Source organism: Xyrauchen texanus, chromosome 36 (genome assembly GCF_025860055.1).
Source record: "Xyrauchen texanus isolate HMW12.3.18 chromosome 36, RBS_HiC_50CHRs, whole genome shotgun sequence".
Taxonomy (NCBI): Eukaryota; Metazoa; Chordata; class Actinopteri; order Cypriniformes; family Catostomidae; genus Xyrauchen; species Xyrauchen texanus.
The window spans coordinates 24,191,528-24,219,058 of record NC_068311.1 but is presented as its reverse complement, the minus strand read 5'-3'; the positions used below and the strand labels follow the sequence as shown (position 1 = coordinate 24,219,058).

At 39.2% G+C, this 27,531-nt stretch overlaps 1 protein-coding gene across 1 annotated transcript in view; it reads right to left on the bottom strand.

The window, feature by feature from the left end:
* The window catches only part of LOC127629809 (numb-like protein), an 83,466-nt gene extending 69,941 nt beyond the window's left edge, over positions 1-13,525 (bottom strand). The window contains exon 1 of the mRNA XM_052107062.1: positions 13,310-13,525. The gene's annotated coding sequence lies outside the window, so the exon portion shown is untranslated. The remainder of the gene's footprint in view (positions 1-13,309) is intronic.
* Positions 13,526-27,531: the final 14,006 nt, after the last annotated feature.

Below are 27,531 nucleotides of genomic sequence, written 5' to 3'. Positions count from 1 at the left end.
AAATCAACCTTAACATGACTTACTTACAGTTGTCTTTGCTTCTTATGTTGGGATAGGAGAAACTATTTTAACATCAAAAATGTTACACACTTCAGATTAATAGTAACAATTGCAGGTTGCCACTTTTTACAAAGAGGCAAAACAAGGTTTCTTTTAGTCCAATGAGCAAACATCCAATCCTTTGCGCAATTGAAAGTAGTTGGTGGCAGTGGTTAAAGCTAAAGAAAAACATATTCTGTAACTTTATTCGAGTAAATATGCTCTAAACCTGAAGGCTTTTACTGAAACAGTAGAGCATTACAGCCTTCGCTACAACTGGGAGATTGGCTTACGGTCTTAATAATATTCATCCTACAAACTTGTTTCCTCCAACTCTTCCTCCTTCAACCCATTCCAGTGGGATCCTCTTTCACAGATGAAAGGAGCTGCAACATCTGCTCAACAGCTGTAGGCTTCAGACAGATGTTTAAAAAAGGGGAGGAATGGAAACTGGGGAATGTCAGGATAGGCAAAGAGATAAATGCTTCCACACCCTCCAATAATTGTCTATGTTAGCTTTCGGCATGAGTCTTGTCATTGAGGGTTGTAGAAGCACAAACCACTTCCATCTTTAACCCAGTCACAGACATGTGATAGCTAAAACCTTTTTAGACATGTATTTGTGGCGAGCATGAAGTGAAATCTAAGGTGTGTGCAATATTTTGCTGTGATCTTGATTTCTTAAAGCTGCTTTTGATGCTAACACACTTTCTCCTCTCACAGCTTAATGCATAGAGACACATATAAGTAGCCTAAGGTCTCATGTACACTCCATTTTTCTGCACTCGGATCATGCCCAGTAGACCCTGTTGCCTGTTTCAAAGTATACTCTTTTTTTCGATGCATGGGCATCTTTGTGATACTCATCAGAACAGTCAATGGCATGGACATGTGTTGACGAGAAAATCTGGGCCTACAAAACATAGAACTTTTAAAATAAAACTGCAGACGGACATGAAAACTTGTTCAGTGTGAATGGCCCCTTAAGATTTTTATCCAAGAACACTGCAGAGTAACAGCATGAATATGAACTTAACTGTTTGTGTGTGTGAAAAGTGTTTTGATTCTATCTTCAGTGTTTTGAACAGAATCAAAGGCTGAACAGCAATGCATCTGCTAAAAATCAAGCTGTGCAGAAACCCTATGGTTTCAGGCTGTCGATGATGAATGTGGATGCTACGAAGAACAAAGAAGCCCTACATTAAAGTAGCATCTCCAGAAGACAGGAGATGCTACTTTATTTCTGAAGTGTGTCTGAGAAACTGCAATCAGTGGGGAAATTTCATTTTATTTTGTGATTACTGTTTCCCTGACTTTGAAGTTGTGCCACACAGGGGAGCTCTCCAAGCCATAACTAGAACTTTATACATCTTCGTCAGGGGTTAAATTGGAGTGGAACGGACCGGAACGGCGTTCCGGCACTCTCTAGGTCAGAGGAGGGGAAAAACTAACTGGAGTGGTGGTGTCGTAGTGGCTAAAACGCAGGGCTGTTAATCAGATGGTCGTTGGTTCTAACCCCACAGCCACCACCATTGTGTCCTTGAGCAAGGCAATTAACTCCAGGTTGTTCCAGGGGGATTGTCCCTGTAATAATTGCACTGTAAGTCGCTTTGGATAAAAGCGTCTGCCAAATGCATAAATGTAAATGTAAATAGAACATGATTTGACCGCCCATCTTTGCTAAGTTTTACTTGAAGCCTGAACCATGTTTGCGTCGCTGTCAATTTAAGACCCAATCATGTTTCAGCTTCGTTAGAGGATGTCCAAGTCATTGCCCACCAGTAATAGTTGAGAAAGGTCAGTGTGAAACACGAGCATCAATGAAGGCGAGAGGCATAGCATGCATACACGAACACACAAATTCACTACACGGTTTATTTTAACAGAGCATGCGAGGTAAGTTTATTGTCCACCTAACCAAACATTTTATAATACATGTGATAATCTTGTGTACAATTTAACCCCTAATAATGTCCAAGTTTGTTTATCAAATTATGTTCAAATGGAGCTAGCTAGCTAGTTTGTTTGCATGGCATAACATTAGCTTGTGTCTTGGTGATTAAGCCCATTGCTGTAGCCTACATAAGCTAGTGAATTTAATTCAGACAGTTGAACAGAACCTTTTAATAATAAACATGATAATCCTGTCTTTAACTTGCAAACAGTATAATACCACACTAGCTAATTTAGAACAACTAATTGATCTTGAACTTACTGTATTTTAAAGATATGGACATAAGAGGAGCCAAGTGGAATTTGCTGACTGATTATTTTTAAGGGTATTTCGTCATGATTTGTAATATACAATAACAGTGCAATTTATTTATAATAATATATAGTTATTAAATAAATTTATAAAAATCATGTAAACATTTTTTAAGAGATATACCAAAGATACAGTAAAGGCCAGTACTGCATTTGTATTTTTATTTTTTTTTTAAAGATAAGCAAGAGTCGGGACAGTGCCACTGGTCAGAGCAGCAGTGCCACAGCCCAGAACATCAACAGTGCCACAGGTCAGAGCATCAGTGCCACAGCCCAGAACATCAACAGTGCCACAGGTCAGAGCATCAGTGCCACAGCCCAGAACATCAACAGTGCCACAGGTCAGAGCATCAGTGCCACAGCCCAGAACGTCAACAGTGCCACAGGTCAGAGCATCAGTGCCACAGCCCAGAACGTCAACAGTGCCACAGGTCAGAGCATCAGTGCCACAGCCCAGAACATCAACAGTGCCACAGGTCAGAGCAGCAGTGCCACAGCCCAAAACATCAACAGTGCCACAGGTCAGAGCAGCAGTGCCACAGCCCAGAACATCAACAGTGCCACAGGTCAGAGCAGCAGTGCCACAGCCCAGAACAGCAGCAGTGCCACAGGTAAGAGAAACAGTGCCACAGCCCAGAACTGTAGCCAAAGCTCCAAAGCCACAGAGAATGATTTGCCCAGTTGTTGGAGCATTTCTCAATATTATTACTTAAAGAAAACATATCCTGAAAAGACAGTCTGCTGATTATTTGGCAAGTAGAGAAAGGAGTTACTCTGTCCAAAGCTCTTCCTAGGCACCGCTCTGGGAGCTGTTTTGAGGTAAGCTGCCAACCCTCCGTAAGCATTTTAGGTCAAGTGTTCCCTCACCTTCCAAATTCTAATTTAACGCATGATCTTCATTTTCTCTATCTCTGGTTCCCTCACCCTCTCATTCTGTTTCTCTAACAGAAACACACAGACATACTCATACACAGATCATAAGCTTATGTAAAGCATCTGCTGCAGCTCTTTTTATGACTGAAAAAGCTGTTCTATTCTTACCATGTTACCACTCAATTCCACCCCCTTCCTTCACCCATCCTGTAACCCCTGCCTAAACACTCCAGCACCATTTTCTTGCTTTTTAGATAACTGCATAAAAGAAAGACGGAATCAGTGTACACAGAACTCCACGGAAAAGCTCAATTAAATTAGCCTAAGTGTTTTGGCTAATTGGATAATGATTTCAGCAATCAATATTGAGTGTAGTGCTCTCCGTTTAACAAATTTTACCAAATTGAATCCATCCATTCCACAGATTTCCCCAAAAATAAAGACAGAAAATGTCCACACATTCTGTCTTGACCTAGTTATTACACAACTGATAACTTTCCATAAACAGCTGTGCTGATAGAACCATAGTGGTTAAGATGAACATGAAATGACATTCGTCACCTATTTTACATCTATAATGTTACATAATTCAGAGTGAAGGAGGATATACTGTAGTGCACAAATACACACAAAAAAATAAAATAATATATATATATATATATGTGTGTGTGTGTGTGTGTGTGTGTGTGTGTAAGGCAGGACTTGACATTATGCAACAGGAACTGATTGGATCTTGAAAAGTGAGCATTCCATACAAGAATGAAGCCCTACAAATTTAGACCTTTTTGCCTCAATTAGGGCTGGGCAATAAAACGATATCAATATTAATTGCGATAAAAAAACTCCATGATATTGATGATAAGCTTTTAAGTAATTTTTTATATTTAGCCTGTGTTCTACATCTAGACATGCATGTTGCTAAAAACACTAGCAGTTTGGCTTTCTTATCGTATGTCTCCACTGGCACTAGTGAACGAATGTGAGCGAGCGCTTTCAATTCCTTCCTATGGAAGCCGAGTGTCAAGCTCGCGAGGTGGATTGTAAAATTCACAGCAGCGCAGGGCAAGCGGTTCCCTAGCGTTGGGGGTGGCTTTGTGCAGATTTCTTCCTTGTCAGTGGAAACGCAACCTCAGACTGTATGAATTTGCTATTACTCCCGCTACACAGGTCACCGCATTACAGATCCGGAACCCAGATTGATTCCATCTTGACTGCAAGATATCATGACGATGGTTACACCATCTCATCATCTCTAGTGAGCAGTGCGACAAAACAACAGTGAAGCGCATCATATCTGATCTTTCTGCGTATTCTTGAATATTTTTCTCTAGAACTGAAACACGCTTCACTGATGCCCTGCCCCAGGCCGCACCCACATCCTTTTTCCCCCACATGCGAGTAAACAAGAGGTGCGTGTTTCCAGAGCGCCTTATTTAGTTTTATTAATCAGCATGTTCCAAGCCTTTAATAATAAACAAATAGATTTCCGTTCTAATTTTGTGAAATTATTCAGATTTCATCATCTCTGAAAGGATGAATGACAAAAAAATTACAAGTTCATAGCTTAGTCTTTCTCACTTTAATGAAAATAGAAAAATGGTCCATTCAGACTTTAACATTTTCTAAAGTTTCTCTCTGGAGATACCCCTGAACCCCCATACAGTATCATTCCTCAGTCACAAGGGCTTCTATGCCCCCATAATTGGATATCTGTATGTACAGGAATATGAAAACAAATGTAATGTATATATATATATATATATATATATATATATATATATATATATATATATATTAGGCTACACCTTCATTATGATTCAAAATGAACAGATCATCTTATAACATTCATATCCAACTGCACTCAGTTGATAAACTCTATAAAATATTGTAATATTTTCATAGAATATCCCTCAGACACCACTGCATTGGCTGTCTCTGTGCCCCCAAACAGACAGACCAGAGGAGCACAAGGGGCACAAAGGGCAGACAGGCAGTCCAAGGAGGCACAGGGAGCAGACAGGCAGTCCAAGGAGGCACAGGGGGCAGACAGGAAGTCCAAGGAGGCACAAAGGGTAAGGACAGGTTCAGGTGGTCTGGGAGCTGGCCACCGGGCAAGGATAGGTTCAGGAGGCCTGGGAGCTGGCCACAGGGCAAGGACAGGTTTGGGGAACCTGGGACGAGGCCACAGGACGGGAACAGGGTCAGGTGGTCTGGGAGCTGGCCACCGGGCAAGAACAGGGTCAGGAGGCCTGGGAGCTGGCCACAGGTCAAGGACAGGTTCAGGAGGCCTGGAAGGCGGCCACAGGGCAAGGACAGGTTCAGGAGGTCGAACCGTGGGAGGTGAAGCCATTGCAGGCGGAGGCGTGGAAGTAGGCGCCATAGGAGGCTCTAGAGGCGGAGACCAGGAAGGCTCTGGAAGCGGAGCCGACGGAGGTGGCACCGTAGGACGCTCCAGAAGCGAAGCCCTGGAAGGCTCGAGAGGCGGAGCCCTGGAAGGCTCGAGAGGCTTGAGAGGCGGAGCCCTGGGAGGCTCGAGAGGCGGAGCCGCAGGAGGCTCTGGGGGCGGAGCCGCAGGAGGGTCGGGAGTCTCTGGGAGAGGAGCCGTAGAAAGCTCGGGAGGCAAAGCTCTGGAAAGCTCGGGAGGCTCGGAAGGCAGAGCTCTGGAAAGCTCGGGAGGCGGAGCTCTGGAAAGCTCGGGAGGCTCGGAAGGCGGAGCTCTGGAAAGCTTGGGAGGCGGAGCTCTGGAAAGCTCGGGAGGCTGCAGGCATTGGCTGGTTGGCCGTGGTTAGCGGAGGCTGGAGAGCAGAGGCCTTTCTTCTCCTCCTCCTCCGGGCGGATGAAGTTAGCAGCGCTGGTTCGTTGACCACGGCAGGCGTGGGGGTTGGCTCACTCACCGTGGCTGGAGAGGAAAGCCCAGAGGCGGGAGCTGGGATCTGGAGAGGTGGTTCCCCGGCAGCGAACTCCTCCAAGATGAGTCCCACGTACTCCCACCAGGTGCAGTCTCCGGTCTCCGGGAGTTCCCACCACCGGTGTTTGGGAACACCGAACCGGAACGCCACCTTCAGAGTGTGGTCATCCCAGCCGGTGCAACTGGCCACGTTGGTGAAAAAGTAGGAGAACTCCCGGACAGTCAAGTCCGCCTGTGTCAGCTCCATGAGGAACCCTGCTAGATCCATAGTTGGTTGTTCGTTCTGTTAGGAATGAGGCAGCGAGGAGAGAGGATCTAAATGCAGGCTTCTTTATTTATTAAACAAACACAAAAACGCTGGAATACTGGAAACACGGGCATGGGAGCGAACATCAACATTCAACGAACGACAAGGAGTGAACAAAAAGCAGGGCTTAAATAAGCAGGGAGTGATGACTGAATTAGACACAGGTGAGAACAATGAACAAAATGGCAGTGGTGATGGCAGGTGGATTCTGGGAAGTGTAGTACATTTAACATTGACAAGTGAAACCCAGGGCAGACAACAAGGGAATCGTGACACATATATGTTTTTTAATGATCGATGCTGATAGAGAAAGCAGGGTGGCCGATATGTTGATATATCACACAATTTAATATAGTAAAGAACATAAACATAAAATTGCTAAAAAAATTAATCAAGTATTTTTTAGCATTATATTTACTCAATTTCACACAAAACTTTAACTTTGTAAAAAAGAATAAAAAAAATGACATTGTATTTTAAATGATAGATAGCAGTTTCTTCTGATTTCCGTTTAGTCATCAAATTTTAGAAATATATTTGTACATAAATAAATTGTTACAACATTAGGAAGATGAAAATAACAGTACAAACAGTAGTCCAGCAGCCACAGATGGCATGGCCACATTAGCAATCGCTTTTTCTAAAAAAATACAGAATCAAACTAATTGCACATACAGTGCATAGAGAATAAGACATTTACAAGTGAAGCGCTTTTATTTTGAAGTTGCACTCACACGATCGTGCGGATCCAGCGAGAGCAGCAATCTTCTGCTGACAGTTTAAGCTGCCTGGATCACCTGCTGTCACGGAGTGACCGTCATGATTTGTGAATGAGAGGAAATTTTTATCCTGATACTGAAGTTTTTGATTCTGACTGATGGAATACACGCTTCAGAGGAAGATTTTAGATGAATGCTCGACGGGAAGAAAATGCTGGATTTTCATGAGGTTCATGAATTACATCTTTTTAAATTAGATATCTACATATTTGCAGACATTATATAATAGAAGTTTTATTGATATTGGACTTTTATCATTAGAAATGTTACAGGGAACTGTTAAGGAGAGACTGTATGTGCTTTAGAGGAAGATTTATGAGTGTTCCACAGTATGAGCAGATATTAAGACTTTTTTTTTCAGAATATATAATGCACAAAACAATGCTTGGGGTGATTTATAAATTGGTGTCATAATGTAGTTTGTCCAGCAGAGTGCGCTCAGACATTTACAGAGCTGAGCTGATGGTGGTTCTGCAGAGAGTGCAGAGATAAGTGGTGTCTTCACAGTAAGTTGCCAACTAGTTTGTGAAATACATACTGGAAAGTTAAACAATGACCCCATCATTTTTCCTTTTCAAGATAACTGATATAACATCAACCCTGTCCCTGACAACCATGTCACTCATGTCATGTTTATCACATCTTTTTGCTATGTTAGCCAGCTATAGTTTGTTAGTGCAGTCAGTAACCTAGCAGATTGAGTTTTTTGCTGCTCAGCAGACAACTGTGCAGTGGTGGATTGTGTTTGTTGAGTGTTGATTTCATGCTATGTTGTTACCTAGTTGGTGAGATGCAATGTTGGAAAGTAAATAAACAAAGTCCATCTTTTACTCTCCATGAAAACGAGCTTATAGCTAACTAGCTAACCATGTAGCTACTTTTATACCTTGTAAATTGAGTGGAAGCTAATGTGTAAACATGTATTCACCAAACTGTTTTGTTCAGGATTCACATTGACCGAACAATTCTAGTCGTTGCATTTACAAAATTTTACATTTAAAAGTCTGGTTTTCCACTGTTGAAAGTTTCCCTTGAACTTGAATAGCAGAATACGGTGTAACACAGCTGCCGCTGCTTATCTCTTCATTCGACAGATGTAAATGCTTCTTGTTTTATAAACCTGCCCCTAATTGACTGACAGTATTAAAATAGTCAGCATTTGACTGATACTAAACAGTACTGATTTTTATTTATCTATAATTGTAATTTATTCTTTATTTAAATGGTCAGCATCTGACTGATACTGAACATACAGTACTGATGTTTATTAAGCTATTTATTGTATTTTCATTTATTCTTTATTTTCTGAGTGTTCATTTCTAGAATTTGTTGACAATGTATAATAATGTCAAATATTCTTTGAAAAACATATTTGTTAAAGAAAGCAGCCTTCTGAGTACTTTTGCATAGTCATACTCATATCGGTGCAAAACCAGTCCACAATCCACATAGAAAATTATTTTTATTGAGATTTGCCTTTTAATCATTAGACAAGATAGTTAAAAGTTGCAGGGAACTGTTGAGGATAGAGAGGGAGAAGAAACAGTTGAGCACTTTAACATAATGAGCTCAAATGCGTCTGCCGCTCTGATATGCAGACTGTTTAAATGACACAGTGATGTACACAAGTTTGTCTATTACTGTAGTAAAACGATGGAACTTAACATGTCTCAGTCACTTCACATGCAAGCAGCCCTCAAAAAACAAATCAGCCAAAGGGGAAAATGTATCGGCTAATGACGATAATTAAAAAATTCGGAATATCTGCCAATTTATCAGCGCCGGCGAAATATCGGCCGACCACTACTCAATACATTTATTACTTTTAAATAATACTTTTACAATACGTTTCCACAGAGAGGAAAGTGCTGTATCAATCTGTCACTTGGGATTTTACTGTAAAGTCCATTTAAAGTGTGGTTATGCATAATGTAAACTGTCATGTATAAGTGCACTTTATAAGATATTCTTCATGCAGAATCTAATGTGAGGTGAACAAACAAGCACTCAAATGTGTGCATGGTGTGTAAGGCTAACCCTTAGAAACTGAGTGAAACTACTTTGATTTTCACAGCAAACTGAAAGAGGTATTTTGTCAGTTAAAAGTGCTTTTGAATATTTTCAAAGTGGTCAGATGGTAATACAGTGGTACTGAATTATTGTAATTACATGGTACTCCAAGTTACTTCAGAGAATACCCTGGTTTTACCATTACATTTACTTAGTTAAAATGAACAAAAGCAACACAATTCTAGAGCATTTAGTCCAAACTTGTTTTCACTGTGTTCTAGCCATTTAAACTTGTAAAATGGAAGTTTACTTAATCCATTTGAATTGGGAAAACATGCATACTTTTTGTGGCGTTAATATAGCATTGATGAAATTGGGCAGAGGATTTCAATTTCCCTCCAAAAAAAGTGATATTTTGTGGTTTTTTTTTTGCTAGATGAATATAAAGGGGGATACTTGTTGGTATTTAATGTTTTGTTATGTTGAGATTTAGAAGAGTTTCTGTTTTGTTGGTGTTTTGGGGGTTACCATTCAAAAAGTGTCAATAAACCTGCTCTTTGTCACCGTTTATGTTTGCATTCGACATTTTTGCTCTGCAAACACTTTGCAGGCTTCAGATTTTCGGGACACCGTTATTTCAGGATGACCAGAGCAACATTTCAGATAAAATGATTGGCCCTTTTGTTAGTCCAGTTATGAATGAATTACTCAGTTACATTACTTTTTTTATGTGCATATTTTATTCCTAATAAATTCCATTTGAGTTTATTTGGTATATGTGTTTCCATCATAGTTTATGCACATTTCTTCTTATCGGATAAAAAATGTATCCACCTCAAGCGAGAAGCTTTTATGCACATTTTAGAGATCTTATTCGCATCTTGGTGTTTCCGTCCGGCAGATTTTATGCAATATCCTAAAATGTGCTTAAAAATATGGGGATGGAAACCCAGCATCTAATTTTGTTGGGTTTACCCAATTCAACTAGGTTCTTTCTACACAAAGTGTTGAGATTACATAGCAAGTTTAAGTTAAGAAACTAATTTCAAGCAAGTGTAACCACCATTCACGACTGAATAAAGTACAGACAAAGAGCACTTTTTTGTGTGTTGTCAAGCATATTATTGCCAGGTTATCATGTCCAAAAAAAAACCAGTAATAGCATTGTACTTTTTGTAAGTGTCACAATATCCTGTATGAGTTGAGAGGTTCAGTTAAAAAATGAATGACAAAATATATGACAAAATGATGCAAAACTGTGATTTGAACTTCGATTCACAAATTTCCAAGAATGAAACTGAAGAGAGATGTTTGTTATACAAAAGTCACACATCAAAGATTATATTTGGAAAGTAGCATGAAGGAAAACAGGTTTGATTTATGCACCTTCTTATTTTTATGGCTCTTTAGACACCTCTATTAAAGTCAACACATTAATAGAGTGTTGATAGAAAGGCCATGTCTGGCTTACCGGTAATTTCCTTAATGCTTCATGAGTGTATATCTAGGCCTTTGTCACAACTTTAAAAATAATCGTTCGCACTATATATCCTCTAATGTCACACAAGAAGCATTTTTATTACCCATGATCAACATCTGAACATTTGTGAAATGGCCTCAAGGTATAAAGAATGTTTTATATTTGTAATTCTTAAATGAACAGAAACAGAAAGACACAAATCCCTCTACACTGGAATTACTACATGCATAGTTTCCGAAAAAGACAAGTTTACACATTTCAATTAAAGAATGGCTCAGCAAAAACTGGAAAGGGCTTTTCAAGCAGTGTTTGTATGGATTAGCATTGTAGTCCATTGTTTAGAAGTCACACCCTGACTATTACAAAGGAAATTACATCCTTCTTCAGTGCCATAGCTTAGCTGGCAGCCGCCAGACTGCCCTTTGCCCCTATACTATTGTCATTTCAGCTGCTGTGTCCATCTGGATAACAATGCAGACACACCACAGATACAAGAACAGATGGTATGACCAGTCTGGACAGTCCAAAAAATACTATTCAGTTGTTATGGACATCCAGAATCCAGTCCAACACAAACAGTCAGTGTGGCAGGTGATTAAACGGTGCATCACAGAAAGGTTGCACACAGATTTAAGTGTAAATTAATTTCACACCAGCCCAATAACTGTACCTAGACTTAACTAGATGTGAATATTAAGATAAAATATAAGAATTTTATGTGATCAGTTTCAATTAATATATTACTACCATAACAATGATAATATATATATATATATATATATATATATATATATATATATATATATATATTATATACACACACACACACACACACACACACAAACATACATATACATTGCCTGGTCAAAAAAAGTCACCAGTCGGATTGAAATAAGCAGATACTTAAGAGCCTATGATTGGATCATTATTGCAGTGATTAATATGTTTCAGCTGCAAAAATTCTTTTAACCCTATCTGATGCAGTGTGTAGCTCCTCATTTCTTAAACAACCATGTCGGAATACGTATCCCGTGATTGTGGAAAAGATGTCGTCAAAGATGTCGTGTTTGTTTCAGAAAGGGAAAATTATTGGTCTGCATCAAGCAAAGAAAATAACTAAGGATATTGCTGAAATCACTGGAAACAGGTTAAGAACTGTCCAACACATTAACTGTCAGCTTTGTGGAAGAAATGTGGTCGGAAAAAAATCTTGAGTGATCGTGATCAGAGATCACTAAAGCGCTTGGTAAAGTCACATCATAACAAATTGACAGTAGAACTCACAGATATGTTTAATAGTTCAAGTATTTATAAGTTATGGGTATTTCCCCACCCACAATGTGATCAGATCTTACAGGATCAGGACTAAACAGCTGTTTTGCCACAAGAAAGACACCTGTTAGTGAGGCTAATCGTAAAAAACTCATTTAATTTGCCAGGGAGCATAAAGATTGGACTGTGGAGCAATGGAACAGGGTAATGTCGGTCCAGATTTACCCTATACCAAAGTGATGGACGCATCAGGGTAAGAAGGGTAGCGCATGAAGCGGTGCACCCGTTATGAATAGTGCCAACTGTACACGACTCTGAAGGCAGTGTTATGATCTGGGATTGATTCAGTTGGTCAGGTCAAGGCTCAGCAATGTTATGCAGCAATCAAATGAAGTCAGCTGACTACCTGAATGAACTGAATGACCATGTTATCCCATCAATAGATTTTTTTCTTCCCTGATGGCACGGGCATATTCCAGGACGACAATGCCAAGATTCATCTGGCTCAGATTGTGAAAGAGTGGTTCAGGGAGGAATCATTTCCACACATGAATTGGCCACCACAGAGTCCTGACTTTTACCTCATTGAAAGTCTTTGGGATATGCTGGAGAAGACTTTACTGAGTGGTTCGACTCTCCCATCATCAATACAAGATCTCAGCCAAATATGAATGCAACTCTGGATGGAAATAAATATTGTGACGTTGCGTAAAAATGCACGAAGTAATCAAATCTAAAGGCTGTCCAACTAAATATTAGAGTATGTACATTTTTTTTTTTTTTTTTTGGCCAGGCAGTGTATATATTAAATCTTCAAGTTTACAGATTATATATACACACACACACACACACACATACATATATATATAATGATTTTAACACAACAGACTTATTTCTCTATTCGACTAATTCGATGCTGATAATGATACACAAAAAGCATTTGTTCTGTTTCACTCTAGTATATACCATATTTCAGTGAAGACACTAACAAACTCCTAATACTGTAAGGCCTAAACATTATGGATCAATAACATTCATCTAAAGAGTGATGTGTTAGGCTACTACGTTTTTAAAACGATTCTGACAAGCTTGTGTTGTGTAGTCAGCTTTAATAAAGCAAGTCTTGATGCACCAGTTAGTGCTTTCTTCATGTCTCATATCATAATGCCAAGGATTTTCAATAGAATAACTCAATTATTTGTTAGTTGATCAACATATGCATGTTCCATTAAAGAAATGGACACGATAAAACCAGATATCAGATATCTATGGATAAGCAATCTCCAGCCACTTCATCTTTTTCCAGTGATATCCTAACACTATCAATAATTCACGTTAAATGCAGTTTGGGAGCGAAGATTGCAACAGAGACTTACCGAACAGAAGGATACTACGATGAGTGCCCGTGCCTCCTTTTGTGTAATCCAAAGAAAAGATGGGGGGGGAATATTTCTTATTATTCTACATCAGCATAGCTCGCGCACAAGATCACTCTCGTTAGGATGCACGTGGAGTAAAGCACTTGCGATGGTGGTAAATTGTGAAAACAATCGTAAGAAACGGACGGATTTTGTGTAATCTCTGCGCTTGTTATTCACTGAGCAGCAGTCACTGGCGCATTGACTGCGCTCCTCCCGGTGCTCCACCCGCTAGCCCCGCCCCCTCAGCGAACCCATTGGTGCGAACAAGCGTTTATGCAAATTGTATCTTCCCGCTGATGTTTAAGAGTCTGAGGAAGATACAACGTATCCAAAGTCGCAGCAGCCACAAAATACTGTCACCTAGAGGCAAAAACGCAGCGTTTCTTGTCTTTCCCCCAAATTATTGCTGCTATTACCTGCCCTGCACCAGTATCAATTACAAGACTTTTCACATCTTCATATAAACATGAACACTAACATTTTTCACAGTAAACCGTAACATAATTTTTCAATAGGCTACAACTGTGGAAGTTGTAGCCAAAAAAAAAAAAAAACACAGATAGCGCATACTCTCCTGTTGGATTTAAAAACTTGCTTGACTGTTGTAGAGAAGACAAACTGCCTATGTTGTGTTTATCTCATTCCACAAGGCAATGGTCATGTATGTGACGTTTTTTTTGTATCATTTTTTTCTGCTATTATTAGGGCCTATTATTATTATTATTATTATTATTATTCAAAAACTGAAGCAGCCTTCCTTATTTTGTTGTGGATGTCCCAATTTGTATACTGGATTTGCAGTTTTCAGAGAACTCAATAACATTTTCTAATTATATTTTGGTTGCATTTATGAGATAAATATAATTGATTGTGTAAAATAGGCACATTGTATCGTAATATCGCAAGCCACTGAATTGACTTAGACAATCGATAAAAGATCGTATCGTGATGAAACTGGCGATTAACGCCCCTGTGGTCTTCAGAGCAGAACAGTTTAATTTGCCAACTGTTTAACACGACGATATTTATTGTCTGTTTTACCACCTCATATTTAAGCACTCAAAAGAATATTATGAAAGCCAAAAGATGAACTCCGCATTAATTCAGTAATTTATGCAGTGACTATACTTCAGTAAATTGCCTGCTTTTAGTCACTTCTTGGGTCTGCTGAGGGCAGGGGCATAGATTCGGGGGTGGCTCCTATGCAACCGGCCCCTAATTGTATTTGGATTATAACTAAAACAATTACAAAAGTTTTTCAAAAAGGAGTCTACAGTATATCCTCTGTATAAATCAAAATATACATTTTAATTCAATACTCAGCTCTTTGTATTGATGTTGGAGGGATGAGGATTTTCTAGCAGTAGACACATTTTGGTAACAGGTCTCTCTGATGTTGGTCTGTGTTTTTACCTTGACAGTTCGAATCAACCCTTTACAATCAGGCATGACTTCCTGAATTCTTCCAAGGATCTAAGATCCACATGGGGCAGTGTAATCTACAATCAATACCACTTCACCAACTGCAAAGTTCTTTGTCTTCTTGTTCCATTTTTGTCTTTCTTGTATTAGAGGCAAAAATTCATGAATCCAGCATTTCCAAAATATATCAACTATGTATTGGACCTGTTTCCAGCACCGCCTTATGTACAAGTCTGTTTTACCAAATAATCCATCTGAAAAGGTGGGTTGAAATGTAAAAAGTAGAATGAGGTTTGGAGTGAGAGGCTCTGGGTCATTAGAGACTAGTTATTGGGCGATTGTTTAAAATAGCTTCAACTTCACATAACAGAGTATACAGTCCTTCTTCAGTCAAATCCAACCCGATCTCATGAAAAGTCGTACGTAATTTACGAGGTGGCTATTTCGTGTGATATCCCATGATTATGTTTGCATAAACTCGTACAACTTCATCACGTGCAAATTCACGGATGTGTGATGCAGATGTAAGTGTGAGTTCCATGCACGAGGTGTTAAGGACATTCTTATTAATAGTATGCCCTTACCCAAACCCCTTATCTAAACTTAACCAATCAGTAGAGTGTGTAAACATGAAGTTGTTGTGTGTGACAGAAGCAAGTAATTGCCGCGTATCAGATGGAAACAATGTCCAGCAATGTCATTGCCTGTAGTGAAATTCGTAGGAATTCCAACGAGTGCAGTTGCGTGATATCATGCAAATTAGCCAAATTTAGAAAAGTCGTACGAATTCTGGCAATTTCACTGTGAGAGTGTGTTAGTCAAATCTTGCTGTTTTAAACAGAGAGAAGTACCTGTCTAGTGGCTCAGATTAGGCGCTCCCCTCCATGGTGAGATGCTCCTGAGGGATTAAACTCCGCTCTATCCCAAGATGAAGTTAAGCCTTTTGAATGTGATCGCAATACAGATAACTAAAAACAGATCATATACTTATAGTCACTACACATGTCTAAAAACCCGCTCAGGAATGAACTATTGGATTTGGAACAATTTGGAATAGCTTGGACAGAGCACAATAAAGAGTATGGAATTTGACCAGGCCGAAGCATACTGCATGGAGTGGTATGTAAAGTTTAAAAATAAATTTTAAGCAAACTGCTTGGTGAAACTAAAAGGATTTTAAGGCATTTGTTTGAGATGTGTTTAAACTGAATTTAGGAGCACAAATGGAATGGATTTGGCAGATTAAGTGTGCACAATATTTTTTTACACGTGCTGTGCAAGTTTTTGGAATGAATGCATCCGGCCAATATCAGCTTTTTGATTTAACAAACCAATAGTTTTTTACTTTAAAGTGTAGATTTGATTTAAATATGTATGAGAATACAACTAATAAAGAAGTTATGGAGCATCAGGATTGGGGGCTTGTGAAGATACTCCACAAAACATGGAAGAAATTATAAATCAGATTATAAAACACGAGCAAAGAGAAAAATTAAATTGGTGCAGCTAACACATAGAACTGTTGAAAGATGGAATGACCATTGGAGAAGTACGACAAAATCTTGTGATATATAGGAAAATGTTAGATGAATTTAAGGATGCACACAAGTCTTTCCAGCATTTATTGAGTGAAGATGAGCATAACAAAATCACGAGAAGTGGTATCAGCCAAAAATGGATGCAATTCAAGATATTATGTCATGTGTTACTACTTGGCTGTTGCATACCATAGGTATGAAAGATACTATTTCTGATGACGTAACTCCTGCTGACAGTGTCTCGCAGGTCAAAAGAGAGCTCACGAAGTTCATACTCATCAGCCCTGATGGTGGCGGAGGCAGAGCAAGTGGCACTAAAGACACGATATGCTGCACTAGAGGAGAAAGAGCAAATGCTAAACCTGCAAAAGGAACAAATAAGACAACAAAAGGAAACATTAGAAATGCAAGCTGTCGGTATCTTGAAAGAAGCAGGTGCCCAGATAAATCCTGTAGATGGAATGAATTCATATTTTGAAAAAAGTTCTGGCGAAAACCCCAGATAACTCAAGAGGAGTCAGTAAAAGGCAAGATGGAGAGTCAAAGTGTGTATCCAAATAGCCCATTTATTCAAAACATTCAATGGTCCTAAAACAAAGGGAAGATATAATTTCTCAAAAAGATATAAAGAATGGACAAGTCACTTTAGATCCAATTTCACTTGTGTCTGCTCAAACGGAGATCCACACAGTCTACACAGAAGAGTTGCAACAGTATGATTCTGCATACAGTTCTGTCCAAGGTTTTCAAACATCAGAATCTGACATGCAATCTCATCCTGCTCTTGTGCAAACTCAAGCACACAGGCCTAAGAAAAAACCTCCAGTAAACCCAACACTTTTACAAGATGCAACACTGTATGATATATTGCAGAAGCAAAATTATATCACATCCACTCATTGTCAAGCATACACTCCTGTACTCTTTGGCACCTAAGGCAGTCAAAGTATTTGATGGAGACTCATTGGAATTCAGAGCATTAATAAGATCATTTGAACATGCTATTGAGTGCAAAGCTGTCAATGCCCAATACAGACTGTATTTTTTGGAACAGTACACTAGGGGGCAACCTAAAGAGAAACTTGCATTCACATGGACACTACAAGGGGGTATCAAAGAGCCAAAACCCTTCTCAGTGAACATTTTGGCAATTAATTCATGCTCTCTAATGCTAACACAGAAAAAAACCTTGTCTTGGCCAGCCATCAAATCAGCAGACCCAAATGCTCTGCAGTCATTTGCTTTGTAGAGGATGCTGTAATGTTATGGAGGAGATAGCATTCATGGAAGAGCATGATCTTGCTTCCAATCAAAGATCTCTTATGTTCAGTTTGCCAGCTAAGAGAAAGATGGCAGACAAAGGTCTCTGAGATACTAGATAAAGGGAACAACAAGACCAGATTCTGTGACCTTGTCAAGTACATTGAAAAGTAAGTTAAGATATTAACATACCCTGTATTTGGTAATATGCGAGATCTGACTAGCCAAAACGTGACAAAATCAATTTTTGCAGTCAAAGCTTTCAAAGTTTTACAATTGTGGACAGTGTAATGAAATCCACTGAAAGCCGAAAGAGCAAAAACGTAAACACCAAAGCACCTTATTCTGCACAAGCGAGCATCTGTTGAATGCCTGTCCTCAGTTCAAAAGGAAAATGCACAAGGATAAAATCCAATTTATAAAGGAAAAAGGAATATGTTTTGGATGCCCTGTTCAAGGCCACATGAGCAAAACCTGCACAAAATTACAAACCTGTAAAATCTGCAATCAAAACCATCCAACAATACTGGAAAAGTAGACAAAGAAACAATAACTGGGGACCAACATACTGATTCTGCCAAACAGGCAGTTTCTTGCAATACTTGTGGTCATATTGGGGCCGGTGAAAAAAGGTGTATTATCGATTGTGCCAGTGAAGGCTAAGGCAAATAAAGGAAACAAAGTAGTGCAAACATATGCACTTCTGGATCCTGGCAGTTCTGCCACATTTTGCACCATAGCGCTCATGAATTGTCATGACTGCAAGAAAACATTCTACTGCAAACCATAAACCAAGAGAAGACAATGGTGAGTTATGTGATATCAGGTTTAAAGGTGAGTGCATTACATGAGAACAACTTAATTGACCTTCCAGATGTGTATAAATAAACCTTTATGCCTGTCAACATTCCAACCCAGAATGATTTATCAAGATGGTCTTACCTGAGAAGAGTGTCACTTCCCACTATCGATATTGGCCTGTTAATTGGCACTAATGCCTCTAAAGTATTACTGGGAAATAATCAACAGCCAGGGAGATGGAACATATGCGGTGAGGACATTGCTTGGTTGGGTTGTTAATGGTCCATTAAGAGGAAAAGGCAATGGATGTGATGCCAACATTTCACTCCAAGTTAACTCAATATCACTGGTAAGCCTGCATGACTTAGTATTATCAAAGTATAACACTGAGTTTAATGAGAAAGCATATGCAGAGGTCAAGGAAATGTCTCTGGAGGACAAGCAATTCATGAAAATAGTTAATGATTCTGCCAAAATAGTAGCTGGACATTACAGACTCTAATTGCCCTTCAAGAAAACATGTTTCATTTCCTAACAATCAACAAATTGCAGAGCAACATCTTGAGAGTTAAAAAGGAAATTCAAAAGAGATCCTGTACTTCTTGAGGATTACACCAGTTTTATTTCGGATGTTATTAGTAAAGAATTTGCTGAAATTATACCAAAGGAACAACTGAAAGGAACAGAAGGCAAAGTTTGGTATATACCTCACCATGGGGTATATCATCCAAAGAAAAGGAAGTTAGTGTAGTTTTTGACTGTGGAGCATATTTTAAAGGTACCTCTCTCAGTTTAGAGATGAGTCAAGGTCCAGATCTTACCAATATACTCACAAGCAAGTATTGATGCTGACTACCACCCCTGGAATCATGAGTTTGAATCCAGGGTGTATTGAGTGACTCCAGACAGGTCTCCTAAGCAATCAAATTGGCCCATTTGATAGGCAGGGTAGAGTCATATGGTGTAACCTCCTCGTGGTCATGATTATTGGTTCTCGCTCTCAATGGGGATTGTGATAAGTTGTGCATGGAACGCAAAGAGTAGCATGAGCCTCCACATGCTGGGAGTCTTCGCGTTGTCCTGCACAATGAGCCATGTGATAAGATGTGTGGATTGACTGTCCCAGAAGCAGAGGCATCTGAGACTTGCGGAGCCACCTGGATTGAGGTGAGTAACTGCGCCACCACAAGGACCTACTAAGTAGTGGGTAAAGGACATTCCAAATTGGGAGAAAAGGGGGAAAAATTAAAGAAATAAAAAAAGATACAAATAGACTTACAGAAGTGCTCATGAGATTCCGACAGGAGCCAGTTGGAATAATGGGTGAAACTGAAGCAATGTTTCACCAAGTAAAGGTAGCAGAGGTGCATCTTAAAGTCTTTTTCTACCAATTTGCAATGCCCAATTCCCAATGTGCTTTTTTTAAGTTCTCGTGGTCCAGTAGTGATTTGCCTCAATCCGGGTGCCGGAGGATGAATCCCAGCTGCCTCCTTGTCTGATACCGTCAACCTGCGCATCTTATCGCAATCAAATGACAAACTTCCAAGTAAGCAGATGTATGAAGCCCAAGCACTTTGGCACTTGTTCACAAGCACAACTTCCATTATTTTGCTGAAGCAAATGAGCAAGGTTATGAGTTATCTGTGAATGAACAAAATGCAGTACATATTACCTTTCTGATGGGGAAAGCTCGAGTAGCCCCTCTAAAGAAGATGACCATTCCCAGACTATATGCAGCAGTTCTAGCCACTGAAATAGACAAGGTAATTAAGTCAGAATTGCAGTTGAACTTAGGAATTTCCATATTTTGGACAGACAGTGAATATGTACTGAAATTTAGCCAATGAACACACTAGATTCCATACCTTCATGGAAAACCGAGTCCCTTTGAAAAGAGAAGCAACAAAGTTGACAAAAAGGACTTTTTTTTAACTCTAAGACAGTAGCCTGGTATCTGAAACTCAAAGAGCTCTTGAAATGTTTGGTGCTCAAAAGAAATGATCTAAAGGCAAAAGTCAGTCTTTCACACCCAGTTACTTTTGCACAATGAAAAAGAACTACAGTAAAAGATGAAGCATAATAAAACCATACTGGGTGGTCAGAGCCTAAATGTATCAGACCTAAAAATGGTTGAATGATCTATTATCAATTACATTCAACCAAAACAATTTGCAGAAGAGATCACCATGGTAAAATCTAACATCAAGAAGGCAAGTACCATTTACACACTTGATCCAGTGTTAAAGGATGGAATTCTTCGAGTGGGAGGACGTCTATTCAAAGCAGCTCTTCCTGAGGAGGTAAAGTTTCCTGTTATTCTGCCGAAGCATTCCCATGTGTCTACACCTACAGAATTCTCAGGCACATTCATAAGATATTGGGGCATGCCGGGAGGAATATTTCTGAGCTTCTAAAATGATTTTGGATAATTAGTGCCAATTCTGCAGCATGCAAAATTATAGATGATTGCATTGTTTGCAGAAGAAACAGAGCCAAGATAGGACAGCAGAAAATGGCTGAAAAAAAAGATTTGTTCCTGATTTACTACCTTTCACCAATGCTCACATTTATTATGTTGGGCTTATAGACATAAAAAGAGGATATACTACATTGAAACGGTATGGAGTGTAGGGTTTCTTGGTTCAGGTTTGGGGAATGTACAATTAATATTAATGATTGTAATCAATGATTAATCATACGGTTTGAACTAGATAACAATACATTCTAAATTGCCCCAAAAACAGGGGTTATATAGCCCAAAAGTCTGCTTCAGATATATATAGATAACACAACTAATTATAATTAATTAGGAATATACATCATATGCAGACAGGCTGTATTAATTTTCAGAACACCTTAAGGGAATTAAACCGTAGGCTACCGCAACCAATCAGTTCGTCCACCGAACCACTTTGCTCAATACTCTTGATCAATTCTCCAGAAGGTTTATTCTTAGTATATGCCTACTAATCAAAGCACGTTAACTTACTTTGATAATATCAGCTCGTAGCTTAAGATCGCACATTAAAGAGGCTTTGCTTTATGACCAACAAACACAGACAATCAAGCGTATAATTGGGTTTAATACAAGGAACTAGGATATATCACTACACTTAACAAACATAGAACACATTTAACAACAAGCATTTAACATAGAACAAACAAAGTAAAACAGTAAGGAAAATAAAGAGATTACAGGGATAGCAAACTTGTTACAACAGTTAAACCTTAAGAGCCAGCACGGGAATTACACACTTTAACGCATTTGAATTTAGATGAAATAATACTTGCGCAATGGACCTTTGTGTCGCTGAACAAGACTGCGTGTTTATTGTGTCCTCGTTGCGTCCGTGAGATGGAGGCCTTCTCTTGGTGCTTCCTGAGCGTGGATCGCTCACGGGAAGTTCAAAACGTCTTAAAGATTAGTTGTTGACTGAGGGAGCTGAGTTTTGTCCGAAGACAAGGAAAAGACTGAGATAAATGCCAAATAAAATAAAAGACAAAGAAAGAAAAACGAGAGAGCTTGAAGAGAAGTTGAAGAACACTTGAAGAGGTTCAGAAGGGTACGGGAGTAAGAAAGCAAGAGAGCAAATGGATAAGAGAGACAAGAGAGGACAAAAAGAGAGCGATTCAACACCAGATCCTGACTTTAAGGTAGGGAGGTCACACCTCCTTTGGGAGGAATGACCCAATGAGGCTCCTCAGTTTTGGCGCGAGATGGTTCCCTTTGTCTTGTCAAGGCTCGTCATTTGCCTAATTTACAACAGGGTCCGGATGTGGTTTGAATCACTCAAAAGATGGTAAAAAATAGCAGAATACATTTTAATGTAACCTTATATATATATTCAGCTAGGGCGAGTCGTAAGGTTTAATTTGATACCAAGAAACTTGTATTTGGTACACTTAAAAGTGAATATATACTCTTAGACTCTTTATATAAGCCCTCAGAGTTTAACTACACAACTAAACAATCTTAACTAGTTTGATATAACAGCAGAAATACCCAAGCATACGGGAATAAAACATATTTCCTTAAAAATAAGCCATTTCTGGGTTTTAAATGGTAGGAACGTGTGTGTATAGATTTTCAGTGTGTAGATGGCGATATCACGAGTGTCTCTGGAGAGGCTCTTTGGGTTGTAAAAACGTCTAGAAAGCATTCTAACTCCCAGACTCGCTGGCACTACCCGGTGATTTAGATGGGGAGGATCAGAGTGTGGGTTTTTCGGACCCTTAGTAAAAATGTGTGCATTGCATTCAGAATTAATGATTTCATGATTTTCCGTAAAATCAGGATCAAATCTTTCCTGTAGTAAATCAGCCATTTTCTTGGCTCTGTTTCCTCTGCATACAACTCAATCAGCTATAATTTTGCAGGCTGCAGAATTGGCACTGACTGATCCTTATTTTTGTCAAAGTAGTTGTATGATGCAGATTTCTAATCACTCTGTGAACTTTAGTCCAGATGGGGGTTATCCCTATGGCCAGTCTGCCCCTGCCTGGAGGTGCAGCTTTTTTCAGTAGCTGATCCCCCAGATCTGGATCTTATGCCCCCTTCTGAGAAAATCAGTCTGGCCGACAGAAAGAGAGAGCTGGGAAACTTCCACTGTCAGTGCGGGGCAATGCCTTTGCCATCAACTCATAAGGAATTGCACTGCAGATAACTAAAAGCAGACAATTTACTTCAGGATAGTCACTACAAAAGTCTAAAGACCTGCCCTGGAAGGTACTATTGGATTTGGAACAATTTGGAATTGCTTGGATGGAGCACAGCAAAGAGTATTGAATGCTGACCAGGCCAAATCTCGCTCCATGGAGTGTTATGTAAAGTCCATGTCCACAAAGTTTGGGTTGAATTTCTTGATTTATTTGGAAAATATTTGGAAAGTAAAACTGGAAATTCAATAATGAATAAACAAATTAATCTAAACAAAACATGATGCCAAGCACGCAAACAGAAGAAGGTCTAAAGACCATGTGATCCCAGCAGGTTACTTCATCAGGCTGTAAAGCATCACCTGTCTTGCTGAGGGTGCACACAAATTTTGTGAAACACAAAAGCATATACTGTAAGTAAACAATACAATATGCAAACAAATAAATGGCACCTACAATTTATTTATTTTGCAAGAAGTGATATTTATTTTCTCCAAGAAGTGTTTAATTTCGTTGGATTTTTTTTTTTTACTTATTTTATTTGTCGCATTGCTTTGATATGATCTCAAATTTCTTGAGGAAGTTTATGTCAAGTTTAAAATAATAATAATAATAATATTGGTCAACAATATTTTAAACTGAAATATGCATGCTGTTATATTATGCATTTTGGTGAGGTTGATTTTTGAAAACAAGTTGAATTTTATTTATTTAATTTGACATTGTCTTGTTCCAAATAAAGAGGAAATAGTTTCAATTTCTCAAGTATTTAATTAATTGACTGGAGACTGGAGTTACAAAAATAGGCAGTACAATATGATTATGTAACATTTATACCTATTTTTATTGATTTTCCAGAAAGCTTTAAAAATGTCTTGATATATATCATTAATATGATATAAAATTATTAGATTTTGGTAATATTGCCCACCCCTAGTAAAGGCTTTAGTTAATTGTTCACAGCTTCATAGTGAGTGTGTTATAAGCAGTTCCGTTCACTTACACTAGTGTTATCAGGTGTGTAATCACCATCAAAGAACACTTTTCTCTGTTAAAGTGATTAAGAAAATCATTTGCCTCAATTCTGATCCACAGTCTGCACATTTTTCAATAAAATTACTATGTAATTTAACATTTTCTTTTATAAAAACATCTGATAAATATGATTAAAAATTCCACTTTTCACTCAAGACCATGCAAAAATATGATAAATTACATTTATTTTTTAGCAAAAAACTGCTCCTTTCAAGGCAATGTCTGATTCATTTCTATGGGAAGTTCTACAAAGCTTGTTAGATAAAGCAATGGTAAACAAGGGTGTGGAGCTTAATGAAGGGTCAATTCACAAACCTTTCCTCAGCTGCAGTCAAAGGGTACATGTCAGTGTGCCGTGGCTTAGCTGGTCAAAGTGCCTGTCTCAGAAACAGGAGACCTTGGCTTTGCATCCCAGAGGTGCCTTTGCTGTGTGATTAGCACCTCAACAATGCATACACTATGAAACATGTTTTTTCAAGAACGGGCAGCATGCTCATCTGATGAAGAGTAGCAGTCCCATTCAACGCACAAGCATTTTCAGGGTCATCTAAGCCACAGTCAGGGTCCTGTGGCTTAGATGGTTAAAGTGCCTGCATTATAAACAGAAGATCCTTGGTTCAATTCTCAGCCACTTTTGTCTGGCAGTGACTGTCCTCCACTTGAAGACAACTGGTCCTGACAGCACATCAGCCTTTTGAACCTGGGTTGAATTCTTCAGAGACTCAAGCAAAGCTCTATCCTTTGCCACAGTGTGTGTAAGCTCACAGTGTTGGAGAGATAGAAAGAGTCCAGGTTTGGCTCTGTGGTGCATTGGATAGTGCTTTGGACTTCTAGATTGCAAAATGAAGCCACTAAAAAGCTGTGGGTTTGAGTACCACCAGAGTCTGATGTTTTGTAATTTTGCTAAGCACACTTGGACAACAAGCATGAGGGCTTTCTGACCACTGAAACTCAGTTCCCAAAAAAAGTATTTTATGCTCTCAGTGGCCTGTTCCACGATCCTAAGGCCTCTCTTCTGGATGTTTTGCTTTTCTGAGTAGCACTAACATGATGGCTAAGTATAGGTGTTGTGGTTAGTTGGTTGAAGTGCCTGTCTATTAAACAAGAGATTATGTGCCTTTGCCATGTGATGTAATCCTCAATAATACATACATTATGAAACCTGTGCTTTGGCAAGTAAGAGCATTTCCACATGCACAATGTGATGAAATCTTACAGGATTGGAATAAACAAATGTGTGGCCACAAGAAAGCCACTTGTCAGTGAGGCTAATTATAAAAAATGACTTCAATTTGCTAGGGAGCATAATGATTGGACTGAGGAGCAATGGAAAAAGGGCATGTGGTCTGGTGAGTCCAGATTTACCCTATTCCAAAGCTATGGGCACGTCAGGGTAAGAAGGGAAGTGCATAAAATGATGCACCAGTCATGCATAGTGCCCACTGTGAAGCCTCTGGTGGCAGTGTTATGATATGGGGTTGATTCAACAGGGTCAAGGCTCAGCAACATTATGTGGCAGTAAAATGAAGTCAGCTGACTACCCGAATGTACTGAATGACCAGGTTATCCCATATTTCCTGACGGCACAGGCATATTCCAGGATGACAATTCCAAGATTAATTTGGCTCAGATTGTGAAAGAGTTGTTCAGGAAGCATGAGGAATAATTTTCATACATGAATTGGCCACCACAGAGTCCTGACCTTAACCACATTGAAAGTCTTTGGGATGTCAATCAAGTCATTTTTATTTGTATAGCGCCTTTCACAACACACACAGTTTCAAAACAGCTTTACAGAAAATCATGCATTAACAGAAAATGAAACTGTAATATTTCTAATGTCTTAGAGTCATCATTGTATAGTTTGATAAAAAATGATTGTGAATAGTGTTTAAAAATAAGTAACTAAATAATAATTGTATTTAGAACCCCAGTGAGCAAGCCGAAGGCGACTGTGGCAAGGAACACAAAACTCCATAAGATGATGGTTAATGGAGAAAAATAACCTTGGGAGAAACCAGGCTCACTGTGGTTTTAAAAATATTAATACGAAATATTAAAGTATGCGACTGGCCAGGCTGTGTCACACACTTTTACAAGTTAAGGTTTCTCCATGAATCTCTAACTTAATCACAATTTTACAATTGTTTATGCTCATGTGGTACTCCTGTTGTTATTTCGGCAAGCTCCACATGACAGAGGACCTGTTTGCTAGACAGGCCCTTTAACCAGCTAAGCCACAGTGCCAAACTATGCTGTGCCTGCATGGAAGCCAGTCTCAGAGGACAAAAAACCCAGAAAAGTGGTCAGAGATTTTATTGAGAGTAGTAAATAAATGTTTTAGAACTTCGTGTCAGTAGTCAGATAGGTCTGATGCTTGTTGGCCAAATGCGCTTAGCAAAACAGCATGAATTGAACCGACAAACTTTTAATGGTCTCATTTTGCAATCAATATGTAAATATTCTTTGCACCACAAGTCCACACTGTGCACATATTCACGCCTCCTACACTGAGCTTACACAATCTTTGGCAAGCAAAATTACTTCCTTGATTCTCTTAAAACAGAACATATATTCAAAAGACTCAGGCGCTCTTGTTTTACAAGTCAGATGCTTTAACTAGCCAAGCCACTGCTCCCAGACAGGAACCATTGAGAGCATAAAATTGTATTTTGGTGGAACTGAGTGTTGATGGTCAGAAAGCCTTGGTATTGGTTGGCCAAGTGTGAAACTGTGATTCAAACCCACAACAGCCTCATTTTACAATCTAGAAGACCAGTGCACAATTCATTGCACCACAAAGCCCACTCACTGCTCCTCTTCATGTCTCCAACACTGTGAGCTTACACACTTTGTGGCAAAGGAAAGAGTGATCCTTGAGTCTCTTTTGAATTCTATCCAGGTTCAAAAGGATTATGTACTGTCCAGTTGTTCTCAGGAGATGCCAGGGAGCACAGTCCAGACAGGAACTGCTGGAATTTGAACCCAGGTTTTTCATAATACACAATGTTGAGGTAAACATAATACTCCAGAGGCACCACTGAGATTCAAAACCAGGTTATCCTGTTTACTAGACAGGTGCTTTAACAAACTAAGCCATGGCACCAACCTCTGCTTGACCAGCATGAAAGTGCAACTCAGAGGACAATACATCCAGAAGAAAGTTCATTGGATCGTGAATCAGACCATTGAGAGCATAAAAGAGCTTTTTTGAGAACTGAGTTTCAGTGGTCAGACAGCCTTGGTGATGGTTGACAAAGTGTGCTTAGCAAATGACAAAACACCAACTCTGGTGGGACTCAAACCAATAACATTTGAATGACCTAATTTTGCAATTTGGAAGTCCAGTGTGACATCCATTACACCACAGTGCATGGCCTGTGCACTTTTCACACCTCCAAGGCAGAGCTTACACAATCTGTGGCAAGGAAAGCAATCTCCTGATGTCTCTTTATAACTGTACAT